This window comes from Agelaius tricolor, unplaced genomic scaffold (genome assembly GCF_023055355.1).
Source record: "Agelaius tricolor isolate 1412-34295 unplaced genomic scaffold, bAgeTri1.0.p SCAF_21, whole genome shotgun sequence".
Lineage (NCBI taxonomy): Eukaryota > Metazoa > Chordata > Aves > Passeriformes > Icteridae > Agelaius > Agelaius tricolor.
Window position 1 is genome coordinate 3,882,942 of NW_027269281.1, and position 14,545 is coordinate 3,897,486.

General features: G+C 43.1%; 1 protein-coding gene across 1 annotated transcript in view; it reads right to left on the minus strand.

Moving 5' to 3' along the window:
• The window catches only part of LOC139598970 (mitochondrial nicotinamide adenine dinucleotide transporter SLC25A51-like), a 63,023-nt gene extending 49,524 nt beyond the window's left edge, over positions 1-13,499 (minus strand). The window contains exon 1 of the mRNA XM_071445907.1: positions 13,357-13,499. The gene's annotated coding sequence lies outside the window, so the exon portion shown is untranslated. The remainder of the gene's footprint in view (positions 1-13,356) is intronic.
• Between the last annotated feature and the right edge of the window lie 1,046 nt (positions 13,500-14,545).

The window sequence follows — 14,545 nt, forward strand, 5'->3', positions numbered from 1 at the left end:
AATTAGTGATAATCGACTTGAAAGACTGCTTTTTTACAATTCCTTTGCATCCTGATGATGCACCTAAATTTGCCTTTTCTTTAGCATCTGTCAATCATGACACCCCCATGGAACGATATCTCTGGGTTGTGCTACGTCAGGGTATAAAAAAGAGTCCTACTATCTGTCAATTTGTTGATCACTCAGCAATACAACCAGTATGGCAAAAATATCTATCTGTTTTGCTGTATCACTACATGGACAATGTTTTAATTGCTTGTCCTAGGGTGATGTTATGATGCTTGTATCCCCACTCGTGTGTGCTGTTTATGCTGGATATTATGTTCTGTGCCTTCAAGACTGGCTCTGAAGAGTGAATGTTTCATTTTGGTTTCTTATCAGCCGCTCCCCCACGGCTGGCAGGACACAGAGACGGGACAGTACATAGTGCTGCTTTTGCTTTTTGCTTGGCTTTTCGCTTTGCTCTTGCTTCTGCTTTGCTCCTGCTTTGCTCTCGCTTTTTGCTCCTGCTCATTAGTTAGTTTAGCTAAGCAGTCCAAATTTTTTTCCTGGACTGTTTCTCCTTTCCCTTTTTTTGGACCTACTTGAACCTGCTCCAGACTGGGACCTGGGAAACACCAAGAGTTTGCACCTTTTGGCCTGCAGCAGCTACCCCAGTGCCAGAGGGACCGATAACAGAGTGACTACCCCCAAGAGACACTTTCTGAATTTGTCATCTTTTTTCAGAGCGGTGAAAGAGTGGTGTCATCCGGTATTGTTCATTTTGTGTGCTGGGGGGTGCTTTGCCTGTTAAATAAACAGGTTCTTTCCACTTCTCTCCGAGGAATCCTTCCCGAACTGGTTGGGGGGAGGGGCCGTGTGGATTTGCTTTCTGGAGGGGCCCCCTTTTGGAGGTTTTCTCCCAAATTTGCCCTAAACCAGGACATTGCTTCTGACAACTCATTATTGCGTGATTGTCTTGCTGCTTTAAAGGTAACGCTTGCCAGCACAGGCTTGTGTGTAGCCACAGAAAAAAATCCAAACAGAACCTCGCTGGAAATACCTGGATTTCAAATTATTGGAGACAACAGTCACCCCACAGCCAGTGACCCTAAAACCCGACATACACACGTTGAAGGATTTGCAAAAGTTATTAGGCACTATGTCCTGGTTTACAAGACAGGTGTCTGCTAGGGAAGGCAGAAAAGGCCTCCCTTGGAAAGGAGAATGTAAATCCCCTCCTTCCGAATTATTAGAATCATGAAATTAAGGGGGCTGTCAGGCAAAGATAGGGGAATAGGAATAACAGTTCTTTACTAGTGTTTATAATAAAGCAAACAAACAACAAAAACTACGGCATTAACAACAAACAGAACCAGGAACCCAATAACAGCCTTTCGGCTGTGGCACTTTCCCCTTTGGTGTAGTTACGGTCACAGCAGGCAAGGGCACTGGCAAGCTCCTGGTGGGCAGGGCAGGTGTGGTGATCCCCACATGGCTGCAGGGGGCACTCTGGCACGGGCTCGGGGAGCAGGTGGCAATGGCAGCTTTTGTCTGAAGACGGGAAGGGGTGGAAGAGAGGCTTCGTTTCACAAACCCTGGAGGCAGCTGATCCCAGTGTGAGAAATAGCTACTCACTTTTCATAGTTTAGGAAGGTTTATTAAACCTTATCAAAAATACAACAGAAGACTGAATAAAGAAAAAAGGTTACGTCACTGGGAGCAAAAGATTTTCCCCGCCATGTGCTCAGCCCCCTCACAATGGAGGTTTCTCCTTTTAACCCTTTAACCCCTTCTAAAGTTCTGTCTATCAACTCCTTCTTCGCTGTCCAGTGGTGGAGATCTCTTCTTCAAATCCTGATTGGAAGTCAGATGTCACCATAGTGACAAGCCGGCCCTCCCAGATGTCCCAACTCCAGCTGTCCCTTGATAACCACGCGAGGGGGTAAAACATAACTATAAATCTATAAAACTTTTCTTAACCTATATACATGATATTTGTCTATTAATTGTGAAAGTTGATTACTGCATTACTCATCTATCACACCAGTACCCCAGCAGGACTCAGACAGCAGCAAGCTGGGCCGGCAGGATGTTTCAGCAGGTGGGGGTGAGGGGCTTCCAGCAGGGCAGGGAGAGCCGAGCTCAGGATCCCGGGCACACAAGCAGACGGTGATAAGTCTCTCTTTTAGTGAGGTAATTGTTAATAAGGTCCCAGTTCAGTTGCTGTTCTCACGAGCAGAGGCTCACCCCATGGCAGAAGAAGCAGCTCTGGGCCGGGCTCTGGCAGCAGCAGTGGAATTCCTTTCCCCAAGAGCAGCGACTCTGACCATCCTCCTCCGAAGACAGAGAGGGCTAGGAGCTGCGACCAGCCCCTTCCCCCAGCCCGAATCCCCGGTATCTCCGGCCCTCCCTCCCAGAGAAAACTCCCAAAAACCCAGAGGAGTTCCCCCTTTGTCTCAAGCACCCAGGAATCAGTTTCCATTAGCAACTCAATGGGAAGAAATTCTACTGGTGATAAGGAAGGAACAGAAAACTCAACCCCCAACATACTATTAATTGGATTCGCCCTTTATTGGCAATCACCACAGAGGAATTATCCCCTTTATTTCAATTGTTAGAAGGGGACCCAGATCTCTTCCCCATGGCAGGTGACAAGAACTGCCCAAAAGTCTTAAAAGACTGTAAGTGATAAAATCAATAAGTCCTTTGCCACACAAAACCCAGATTTGCCTTTGCGACTGTTGGTGATTCTGCAATCTTTCCAACCCTATGCTCTTATTGGTCAATGTGATGTACAGGAACATAGTCTCTGGCTATTAGGATGGGGTTTTCTGCCACACACCTTTTCAAAAACTATAACCACTCAGCTTGAGATGCTTATTCAGCTGCTATAGATGGGACGACTCCAATGCCAGAGCCTGACAGGACATGATCTGGCAGTAATACATCTCCCTATTACTGCAGCAGAATTGAAGAATCTGTTCAGGGATTCACTGTCATTTCAAATTGCTCTTTCAGACTATAATGGACAATTTTTTCACACGATGCCTCGACATGCCCTGCTCAATCCTTCAAGGAACTCCCCTTTCAACAACGACTACAAATGAAAACTCCAATCCCTAATGCAAAGACTGTTTTCACTGATGGATCAGGAAAGACACAGAGCTGTCGCCCTGCGGAGAAATTATAAGAGACAGTGGGAACATTTGATAACCTTTCAACCTGGATCCACCCAGCTAGTCGAACTGGCAGATGTGGTAGAAGCATTCTGCCTTTTTTTACAGGAACCTATTAACATTGTTCATGATTCTCTTTATGTTACAGGAATCGCTGAGAGAATTGAGCACTCATTCTTGAAGGAAGTCTCTAATAAAAATCTTTTTGTGTTATTAACCACTCTACAACTTTTTACTTCACCGGTCTCATGAATATTACATCCTGCACCTTAGGTCACTCACCACTCTGCCTAGACCTATAGTGGAAGGTAATGCGAGGGTGGATGCCCTTAACCATGACAGTCACTATACCACAAAAGTTAGGGCAGGCAAAACTTTCTCATTATTTCTACCATCAAAATGCCCAAGCACTGGCAAAACAATTCCATCTAAATTTGCCACAAGCAGGGGATGTAGTGGATACTTGTTCACAATGTCAGCAGACTCTTTGCCACAAACATTAGGTACAAACCCACGAGGGTTGAAACCTAATGACATTTGGCAAAGAGATGTAACACACATATCTGGCTTTGGGACTTTTAAATATGTCCATGTTTCTATTGATACCTTTTCAGGATTCATAGTAGCAACAGCACACAAGGGTGAGAAATCAAGAGATGCCACCCGACACTGGCTCTGTGCCTTCAGCATGATAGGTGTCCCTCAACAGATAAAAACAGATAAGGGACCCGCATATACATCTCATAAAATACAAGAATTTTTCCACACTTGGGGTATCAAATATGTCACAGGTATTGCCCATTCCCCAACAGGGCAAGCCATAGTGGAAAGGGCACATTACACATTGAAAAACATGCTGCAAAAACAAAAGACAAGGAACCCAATAGAAATGCTCCCTCAAGAGCAGCTTGACAAAGCAACTTATATTTTAATTTTTTTAATCTCTCCTCTAGAGACAACTTAATCACACATAAAAGGCTCCTGGGTCAGACTGCTGATAGAGGAGTTTACCCAGAAGTTACATACAAGGATGTACATAGCGGTTAGCGGAAAGGTCCAGTTCCACTCTTAGCTTGGGGGAGAGGTGATGGGTGTGTTTCTTTACCTGCAGGACCATATTGGCTCCTGGCAAGATACGTCGAACCCAGCCAAGGACAATAATGAACCTTGTAGTCTTTCTTCTGCTATACTGCCATCAAGTGGTGGAAGGGAGAATCTATTGGGCCCACATCATTCAACCTCCACTGTTTTGGCCTCTGACTTGGTGGGATCCATGAGCCTCTCCTCAGCAACAATGGAACAAGAATGGGTAGGAAGAACTTGGCTTCCTCCCCTGGATCAGGATATTGTAGATACATATAGTATTAACAGTACTTTTGTTACTGATTTACTGCCTATATGCTTAACATAGAATCAAACGAGTACCTCTTTACCTTGTGCTAACTTTTCCATGCAATTGCATTTAATATATGTACACTCAGAGAATGCAAGAAAATTGACTATTACATTGCCGTCCATTCTGTCCACCTCCAACAAATCTGTGGATGCCACTCCACCTCATTCCCCCAAATGTCATTTTACACCCATCTCCAATATACGGCATTTGGAATAGACATCATGTATAGTACAACAGTTGCAACAACAATTCTTACAGTATGGGAGGGCAATTGATTGGGGACCACATGGTATCTGTAAATAAAGTGGGACCAATGCAACCATTCTCCTCTCCCAAAAGGCAAACCACAGTATTGTTTAGCATGATGGTGGGATGGCCAGATCATTAATTCAGTATTATTTAGGTAATAATCACTCCTGCGTGCACAAACATTTGTGGAAAATGTTGTTACCTGCTTTTGGCAATAGGATATATCAAGTAAAATTAGAGAAGAATGCTACAATTGCTAATTTAACTCTGCTAGAGGAACAATCACTAATGACTTATACTTCACACCTGTATATTTCTGCTTTAGCTAATGATTTTTTGATCAATTATAGAAATGGTTTATATTTTTTATCCGCTGATTCTTTTGTTTTCAAATCATGTATAACATATGAAGATATGTGTAACTATTCTGTCCTTCTTTCATTTAAAAGATGATCTGAAATTTGGGTACCTGTAAATCTGACTGGGGCTTGGGAAGGACAGGATGGTCTCTTGCAATTGGCTCGAATAGTCCAAGAGAAAATCCAAATGAGTAAGTAGTTCGCAAATTTCTGGGTTGGTTAATCTTTGCTATTGTTTCTGCTGTAATAATATTAACCACAGCCTCTGTGGCTGTCACTGCCTTAACTCATTCCATTCAAATTGCCCATACCATGGAACAGGCTTTGACTTAAATATCACAAAATAATTAAAAACACAGGAAAACATTGATAAAGAAATAATGGCTAGATTAGACACTTTGGAAAGTCCTCTTATATGGGTAGGCAAGAGAGTTGAGGCCCAAAAACCTCATCTATCCCTGCACTGTGATTGGGAACATATCCATAATTCTTTATGTGTCACTCCTCTTCTATGGAATGACATGGAACAGAATTGGGAGACAGTTAAAAACCACCTCCAAAGAGGCCTTTGATAAATACTTACAACAGAATATACAGTCACTTCACACTCAATTAAAACATCAACTCAGACTTTTACAAACTCTGGAGGAACAGAAGGTGTTGACAGATCTGAAAAGTGATCTTTCTTGGCTAAATCCGAAAAATTGGTTTTTTGGGATAAATTTACATGTTTGGGTTTTCATTGGACTAGGTTGTCTGGCAACGATATCTTTTTTAATCTTCTGTCTTGTCCTTTTTGACATAATCAGAGCTGTTAAAAGCATGCAAAACCAAGTCATGGTTACCTTAGCCTTATCTATGACCCCAATAAAAAGAAAATAAAAGGGAGATGTGAGGAAACAGCAAAGCCTGACATTGCAGAAAATTCGTGGGAAGCACGAGAGAAAGCAGATTACACACAATCTGAGAACAGGACAGGCAGCCTCTTTCTTCGAAGCCTGCAAACCTCGAGAAAACTACCAGTCAGGCTGACGAATTTATTACAGGCCTGCAACCGGCTTGCGTGCAAAGGACTGAACAGAGATTCTCACACTAAGGGTATAAGTACTGTCTTAACTCTGCAATAAACAGATTCATTTTGCTCTCAGCTTGTGAGTCTCGCATTCATACACCAACAAACAGCAGACATTCAGTTCAACTGTCTTTCGATAAACCTCAGGAAAGGGAACAGTCTAGTACTGTAACTACACAAATCACTAAAAGTAAAAACAAAATACACAAATTGCTTGCCTACAAATATTTTATAACTATGGACATTTTCAGGGTTGGGGAAATGTTAAGGGCAAAATATGAAGAAAAACTATAAAATCCTGAATGGAGAAGAAAATGGTTCTCTCTCTCCTAAGACTGGGGGCTATGGAATGAAACTAGCAGGTTCAGAACAAAAGGAAGCACGTTTTCACAATATGTAGTTAAGCTACAAAACTCGTTACCGCATTCAAGTTCCTGTAGGTTCAAATGCAACTACATTCATTCTTGGAAGAAAAATCTGCTAAGGACTATCAACTACTTAGACACTACCTCTGCCTTGGGAAGTCAATAACACTGAAATTACGGGAGGATTCGTTCCACATATTTGTTGTTATGGCTTTTAACTCTACAATTCGCCTTGATATCTCCTGAAAGAAATTTAGGACACCTTTTTTTCACATGTCAGAATTATTTATTCTCAAGAATAAGAGGATGAGCATTTTTTCACTTAATATTTTGATTATAAACTTGAAAGAACCATTATTAGAGGGTGTGTTTAGTAAATAAATGTTTGAATTACTGACTTACATCACCATTTACTACTGGTGAGCAAGCATCCCTACAGTACAGAAAGAAATACAGTATGATTTTCTGAAACTAATAATTTTTATTTATATAGATTATAAATAAAAGCTACAAAGAGTAAATGGAAGTGTTTTGATTTCCTAGGAGAACAAGATGGAATCTCACCAGCTGTTCATCCATCTCCCTTCAGTTATTAACTTCCGAGTCTCTTGGCCAATCCCAACCAAATTTAACAGAGGGCTAAGTAGATACTGAATTCCTAGAAGGTTTGTTGAAGTTGGTAGCTGGGTACAGAAGGAGCCAAATTTATAACTACCTTCTTGGAATCTTAACTGAAACCTTTATCCTCTTACAAAGGGTGGTAGTGCGTGGAATAGTCAGTTTGCACACATGTAGCTAAGAACTAGCCACTCTACATATTTTCACCTGCCCAACAAGATGTTGTCCCACTTAAAAAAGCACATATGCGAGTATACTTGCAGTGAAAACACATTGGGATCAAAACCTTTTGTTACTTGTAAAACAAAATCATCACTATCAAGTTATGTGGAACATAGTAGTTTTTAATCGTGATTCACCACTTTATTACTCTTCCCAGTAATAAAGCATTAAAAATGGTTTACATGACAGTGCAATTTTTAAAAAACTCACCAAGCAACACCTAAATAAGCCTCTGAATTCTTCCCTCTCACAAAAGCTTGCTTAAAGTTCACTGTAACTTCTCTCTTTCATTGGTTTTATAATGTAATCAAAATCTAGTATGTTTCAAATATTCCTTTAAGTAGAATAAATGAAAAAATAACATATTAATATATTTAGTCTAAAAATAATCCAATTTAGTTTTCTCCTTACCAAATAAATTTAACACAATTTACTATTTGCACTTTAACATCCCCTCCCAACAGTAACAATTTCTATTTGGGTGTATTTGACATTGTATTGGGTTTACATGGCAAAGTTTTGGTAGTGGAGAGGGGATGCAGGGGTGTTTTTTCTGAGAAGACATCAGAATGTTAAAAACTCCAATCACTTGTTTTTAAAATTTTAAAAGTTTAATAGTAATAAAATGGTTATAAAAATAGTAATACAATTAGAGCAATAATAATTTGGACAATTTGAATTAGGACAATATGAGACAACAAATACAAAGAGTTATGGATGTCCGGGTACCTTTTTCTGGGCAGCACAAGCCCAAAAAAGGACACCTGTTAACAAAGGATTAACCCTTAAAAGCAATAGCCTGTTGCATAGTCATACACTTCATACATGATGCATAAATTCCATTCAAATACAGGATTCTGTCTGGTAAATGTCAACTTCTTCTTTCGAATCCTAACAGCGCCTTTGAGGCGGGAAGAGTTAGTTTCTTCTGATAAGAGGGCAATAAATTCTTTTTCTCTGAAAGATTTAGGTGCCCTGTGGCTGCTATCTCGCTGTAAGTCCTTTCTTTAAAAAAAGTATCCTACATAGCATAGTTTCTATTTTAACAATTTTTATAACCTAAAACTATATTTAACACAGTATTTAAGAGAATTAATACAGCATTACTTTCTAACACAACACATATAATATTCATTTTAATATTTGTGAAAAGCCAATCATAAAATACATGCATTTTTCACAAGAAGCTGCCCCCATGTCCAACAGCTACTTAGTTTCAGCCAGCTCCAAGATGGACCCACCGCTGGTAAAAGCTGAGCCAGTCAGCAATATTGCTAGCGCCTCTGTGATAACCTATTTGAAGAAGGATTAAAAAAAATAGCTGTGCAACAGCAGCTGGAGAGAGATGAGTGAGAATACGAGGGAGAAACAACCTTGCAGACACCAAGGTCAGGGAAGAAGGAGGGGGAGGAGGTGCTCCAGGCACTGGAGCTGAGATTCCCCTGCTGCCTGAGGTGAAGACCATGGTGATGCAGGTTGTTCCCCTGCAACCCATGGAGGTCCATGGTGGAGCAGATGCCCATCCTGCACCCTGGGGAAGACCCCATGCCAGAGCAGTTGATGTGCCCTGAAGGAAGCTACAGCCTGTAGATAGTTGAAACGGGAATAGGCTCCTAGCAGGACCTGTCGCTCTGTGGAGAGGAGCCCACACAAAAGTAGGTTTTCTGGCAGGACCTATGACCCCATGGGGGATCCAAGATGGAGAAGTTTATGAAGAACTGCAGCCCATGGGAAGGACACGCATTGGAGAAGGTCGTGGCTTGGGAGCCTGGTATGCATGTGTCTCTAAAGGTAGGGCACCTGGAGGAATTGGCTACTGGGGGGACCAGAGGGTCCAAGACAACTGCCAATGAGACTGTGGGCTCTGGGAGTGGAATAAGAAACTCATTTATGTGTGTGTTTCTGTGAGGGGTAGCTGGGGAGACTGAGGGGACCTAGGGGCCAGCTACTATGTAGATCAAGAGTAGCTACTATATAGATCAAGTGTCTAAGCCCAGCTAGTGTGTGCATGTGAGAGGGGGTCTGTACTAGCAACTGGAGTGGGGCTATGAGCCTTGGAGGCTCATATGCCCAGGTGCGAGCAACTAGGGAGACATGGGGATCCAGGGGCCAGATACTAGATAGACTGAGTGTCTAAATCCAGTTACTGGATGGATCCACATTGCATATACATATATATTTCCCACTAATGAACCTTCATCCTGATCAGCCAGAGAGGGGAACAGGATAAGGTCATTGTTGCTGTTTGTCTGAGTGCTGTGTTTCCATCTGTGTTCTGTGTTGTTGGCCATATGTATATGTACACTATATATGCATTTGTGTACCTACTGGGAATACATTCTCAGCCTTGCTACTGGTTGGATCTGGGAATACTGAGTTGTGGCAGACTTGTTTCTATGGTGCTGCTAGATTTGGCAATTCCCTAACAAGCAATCAGGATGTTTCCCATCTTGATTGAACTACTGAGCACTATAGAGTGTGTACCACTGAAAAGGCCTGATGGCTTTCAGGTCACAGGTTATTCAATTAGTTAACCAGAACAATACTGCAAACTGGTAGACCTGTACCACCAAATATGGGAAATGCTGGCCCTATCTATTTAGTTTTTATCCCCATCCTAATGCCAAGCACAAGCATGACAATTAAAGTAAAAGGTTTTATGGGTTTTTGTTTATTTTTCAGGTTTGATAACTTATCACTAGGACAGTGTCTAATTACTGCCTGCTAGCTCTTGAGTTGGTAATTATTAATCAATATCAACCAACTTCAAACATGAACAATACAATATTTTTCAAAACCTGACTACAGATGGTTTTTAACTATCTGCATTAACCTTCAAGTCTGACACTTTTCAAGACATAGCTATGCATGTAAATAAGAAATTCTTCAGTCTTGGTAGCTCATTATACTAGAAGAATCCTTAATACTTCTTATAGGTACTGGTGAAGGCCTGTTAAGTAAGACCTTTTAGTTGCACTCTAGTATTTTGCACAAGTAATCAACACACTGAAGAATCATTATAATTATTTTGGTGTTGAAGGAAAAAGGGCTAAGTAAAACCAGAAGGGGATAAGTGACTTGCTAGTGCCAAAATGGCTGCATAGTTACTGCTTACTTTGAACTAAAATAAGGCCAAATTTTTAAAAAGCACAAAGCTAATTGAACTACTTAACAAAATACACTAAAATTTTGAAGTGAACTCTTCCTCTCTCCCTCACCCCCCCCCCCCCCCCCGTAACTTTAACCTGTTTCTCCACAGATCACTCTGCATACAACCAATAGTTACCACAAGCTCACAGGTTTATATTTCACAGAATCATATAATTGCTATGGTTGGAAAATACTTCTAAGATCATCAAGTCCAGCCTTCTTGATTGTATGATTTCATCAGAAATTAAATATAATAAAGGAAATTTTGTTTTTATTTTCCAAGATATATATCTTTGCTTCCATTTGGTCTCAATTTCCAAAAAATACCCTCACAACTAATAGGAACTGAACGAGATCAAAGCAGAGGCTAACAGTGTGATATTGTGGCAGGAGTCTGTTACAGACAGGGTAAGGAGGCAGACAAAGCCTTCTTAAAGCAACTTGAGGAAGTCTACCAACCACAGATCAAGGGCAAGAAGAGCTTCTACTACCACTTTAATAGTAAAAGACTGAACAAGGAGAAGTTGGGCCTATTGCTCAATGGGATGGGTGATCTAGTGACAGTGGACATAGATGAGGCTGAGGCACTCAACGCCTTCTCGGCCTCAAATCCTCACTGGTGGTCTCCCAGGCCTCTGTTCTTAGAGACAGGGGCTATTCTCTTAGCTTTGAAAAGTCATGAAGTTCAGGGGAATTCCCTGATGACTAGAGAAGGAAAAATGTTGCATTCATCTTAAAACAAACAAACAAAACCAAAGTTTCAACCCAGGGAACTTCAGTTCCTTGGAAAATCATAAAGTCCTCTTGGAACATAATTTGAGCATGTGAAGGAGGTGCTGATTTGGAACAGTCAGCATGCATTTACCAAGGGACTATCATGCCTGAACAACCTAATTGCCTTCTGTCATAAAATGTCAGAATTTGTGGATGGAGAGCATTGGATGCCATTTACCTTGACTTTAGCAGGGCTTTCAATACTGTATCCTCCAATATTCTCCTATCCAAGTTGAGATATTATAGTCTGGATGGGTAGACAACTAGATGGGTTTAAAAACTAGTTGCATGACTGAGCTCAGAGTGGTGGTTAATGGGTTGCAGTCTGCTGGGATGCCTGTGACTAGTGGGGCACTGCAGGAGTCTATTCCGGGACCTGTCCTGTTTAAAATCTTATCAAACACCTGGAGGAGGTGATGCCTCTTCCTCTTGACAAGTTTGCAGGAGTTGGGAGGATGAAGTAAATACACTCAAGGGCAGGATCTAGACAGATTGGAGAAATGGGCTGACACAAACTTAATTTAATTCAACAAGGACAAATGTCAAGTCCTGCACCTAGGGAAGAAGAACCCCTGACATCAATACCATCTGCAGACTGGCTGGGGAGCAGCTCCGCTGAAAAGGACCTGATGATCTTGGAAAACAGCATGCTGAATATGAGCTAGACCCATGCCTTGGCAACAAAGGTGGTTAGCTATATCCTGAGCTATATTACCAGGACCACAGCTAGTAGATTGGGGGAAGTGATTATCCTCCTTTACTCAGTGCTCATTAGATCACATCTAAAATGATGTGTCAAATTTTGGGCACCCCAATACAAGAAAGTAAGTGATAAAGAGGATCAGCAGAGGGCCACCAAGATGTCAGGGTGATGGAGTATTTGCACTATGAGGAGAGGCTGAGGGAACTGTGCTTGTTCAGCCTGGAGGAAGGAAGGCTACAGGAGCACCTAATAGAAGGCTATCAAGACAGAGCCAGGCTCTTCACAGTGTTGTATAGTGGGAAGATGACACAATAGGCACAAATTGAAACAAGCAAGATTCACACTGACTATAAGGAAACTGGTTTTCACCATGAGGACAGTCAAGCAGTGGAACAGGGACCCTGAGAAGTTGTGCAGTCTCCAGTCTTGGAGGTTTTCAAGTCCTGACCAGAGGAAACCCTGAGCAAACTGGTCTGACTTAGGTGTTGACCCTACTTTAAGCAAGAAGGTTGGACTAGACACCTCCAGAAGTCCCTTCCAACCTGAATTGTTAATTGTTCTCTTTTCTTTTTCTGGTCTTCTAGCCTGAGAAGAGGCTCTCTGAAAATAAGTGGAACAGCCAAAAGTAAAGACACCTAAACACAATGTTGAGTTTGGAAGGCAGCAGCCACTTCATTCTCTTGTTTAGCCTTAGCCTTTTCCCAGTGCCTGCATCAGGAACAATGCAGGGATTTAGAGAAGCATTCTGAGTGTTTGTGTACTGAGCAGGATCAGGCTTTCAAGCTCTGCCACTAGCTCCTCGGCAGCAGCTACTGGAGAGCTCACTGCCTGCATGGATGAGAGAAAGTGATCAAGGGATCAGCAGCTAGGATTCCAGGCGGCTTGCAGAAAATTGCCGCGTGCTACTGTTATTCTCCCTACTCATGTCCAGTCGTCACCTACTGCGCAGCATGGCGGAACGTTTCTCCAGCGTTTCCCCCTGAGTAGCGTGTCCCAAGACGCCACTCCCAGTCCGGAGCGCGGGGACGAATTGATGCAGCCCGGCTACCGTACACCACCACCTCCCTGCCTTTTCCGGGTGCTCCCCACCCCTCTCCACGCTGCCTTGATAGTCTAGGACGTTCATGCTCCAGAGGCAGCAGCGGTCTAGCCCAGCGCGACCTTCACCACCGACGGGACTCCTTATGATAGAGGAATAAGAGACGAGAGAGAGAGGCTGCACAAGGTGGTCCCGCCGCAGTGGAGAGAGAGAGATGCGAGCAGTAGTACACCCTCTCCCCAGTGACTCACCTGTTCCGTCTTCCATACCACCTGAAAACGCAATTTGGAGATAAAAGTTGCCACTGCCGCCGACCAAACTGGATACTGCGTTCACCACCTCACATTTTCGATGACGTAGCAAGTGCAGCACGGAAACACGACTCGCGTCAACTACACGTGACCAGGAAAAAGCGCAGCTGGGAGGAGTAAACTCCACCCCGTCTCCCTTTTCCTCAGCTAATCACAGAGCTGCCCGGATACGACCTCGCTCTAGAAGGTCATTGTGAGCGTCGTAAATACTCCTCATGCATGGTGAGCTGCGCTTGTGATAGAATACATAGCAGGGTAAAATGTGCTGCACAGTAGCAGCTGGGAGAGAGAGGAGTGAAAAAGGGTGAGAGAAACAACTCTGCAGACACCAAGGTCAGTGAAAAAGGAGGGGAAGGATGCGCTCCAGGCACTGGAGCACAGATTCCCTTGAAGTCCGTGGCAAAGACCATATTGTCCCACTGCAGCCCATGGACCCATGGAGGCCCACGGCAGAGCAGAGATCCACCTGCAGCCTGAGGACGACCCCACACCAAAGTGAATGGGCCCTAAAAGAAGCTCTGACCCCATGGGAGAATCCATGCAGGACTGGGCTCTTGGGAGGAACTGTGGTCTGTGGAGAGGAGCCCATGTAAGAGCAGGTTTTCTGTCAGGACCTGTGACCCTGTGGGGGATCCATGCAGGATCAGTCAGCTCCTGAAGGATTGTACCTCCTGGAAAGGACCTATGCTGGAGTGGTTTGTGAAGAACTGCAGCCCGTGGGAACAACTCACATTGAAGAAGTCCCTGAAGGACTATATCCCGTGGGAGGGACCCCATGCTGGAGTCAGGGAAGAGTGTGAGGAGGAAGGAGCTGCAGAGGCAAAACATGAACTGACTGCAGCCCCCATTCTCCATCACCCTGTGCTGCTTGGCAGGGGAGGGGGAGGTGTAAAAGAGCCAGGAGTGAAGCTGAGCCTTGGAAGAAGGGAGAAGTAGGGGGAAGGTGGTTTTAGATTTGTTCTTATTTCTCATTATCCTGCTCTGTTACAATTAATTGACAGTAAATTCAGTTATTTTCCCCATGTTGAGTCTGTTTTGCCTGTAATTGGCAGGTAATCTCCCAGTCCTTATCTCTCTCTCTCTTCTCCAGGATGAACAGGCCTAGCTCTCTCAGCCTCTCCTTGGATGT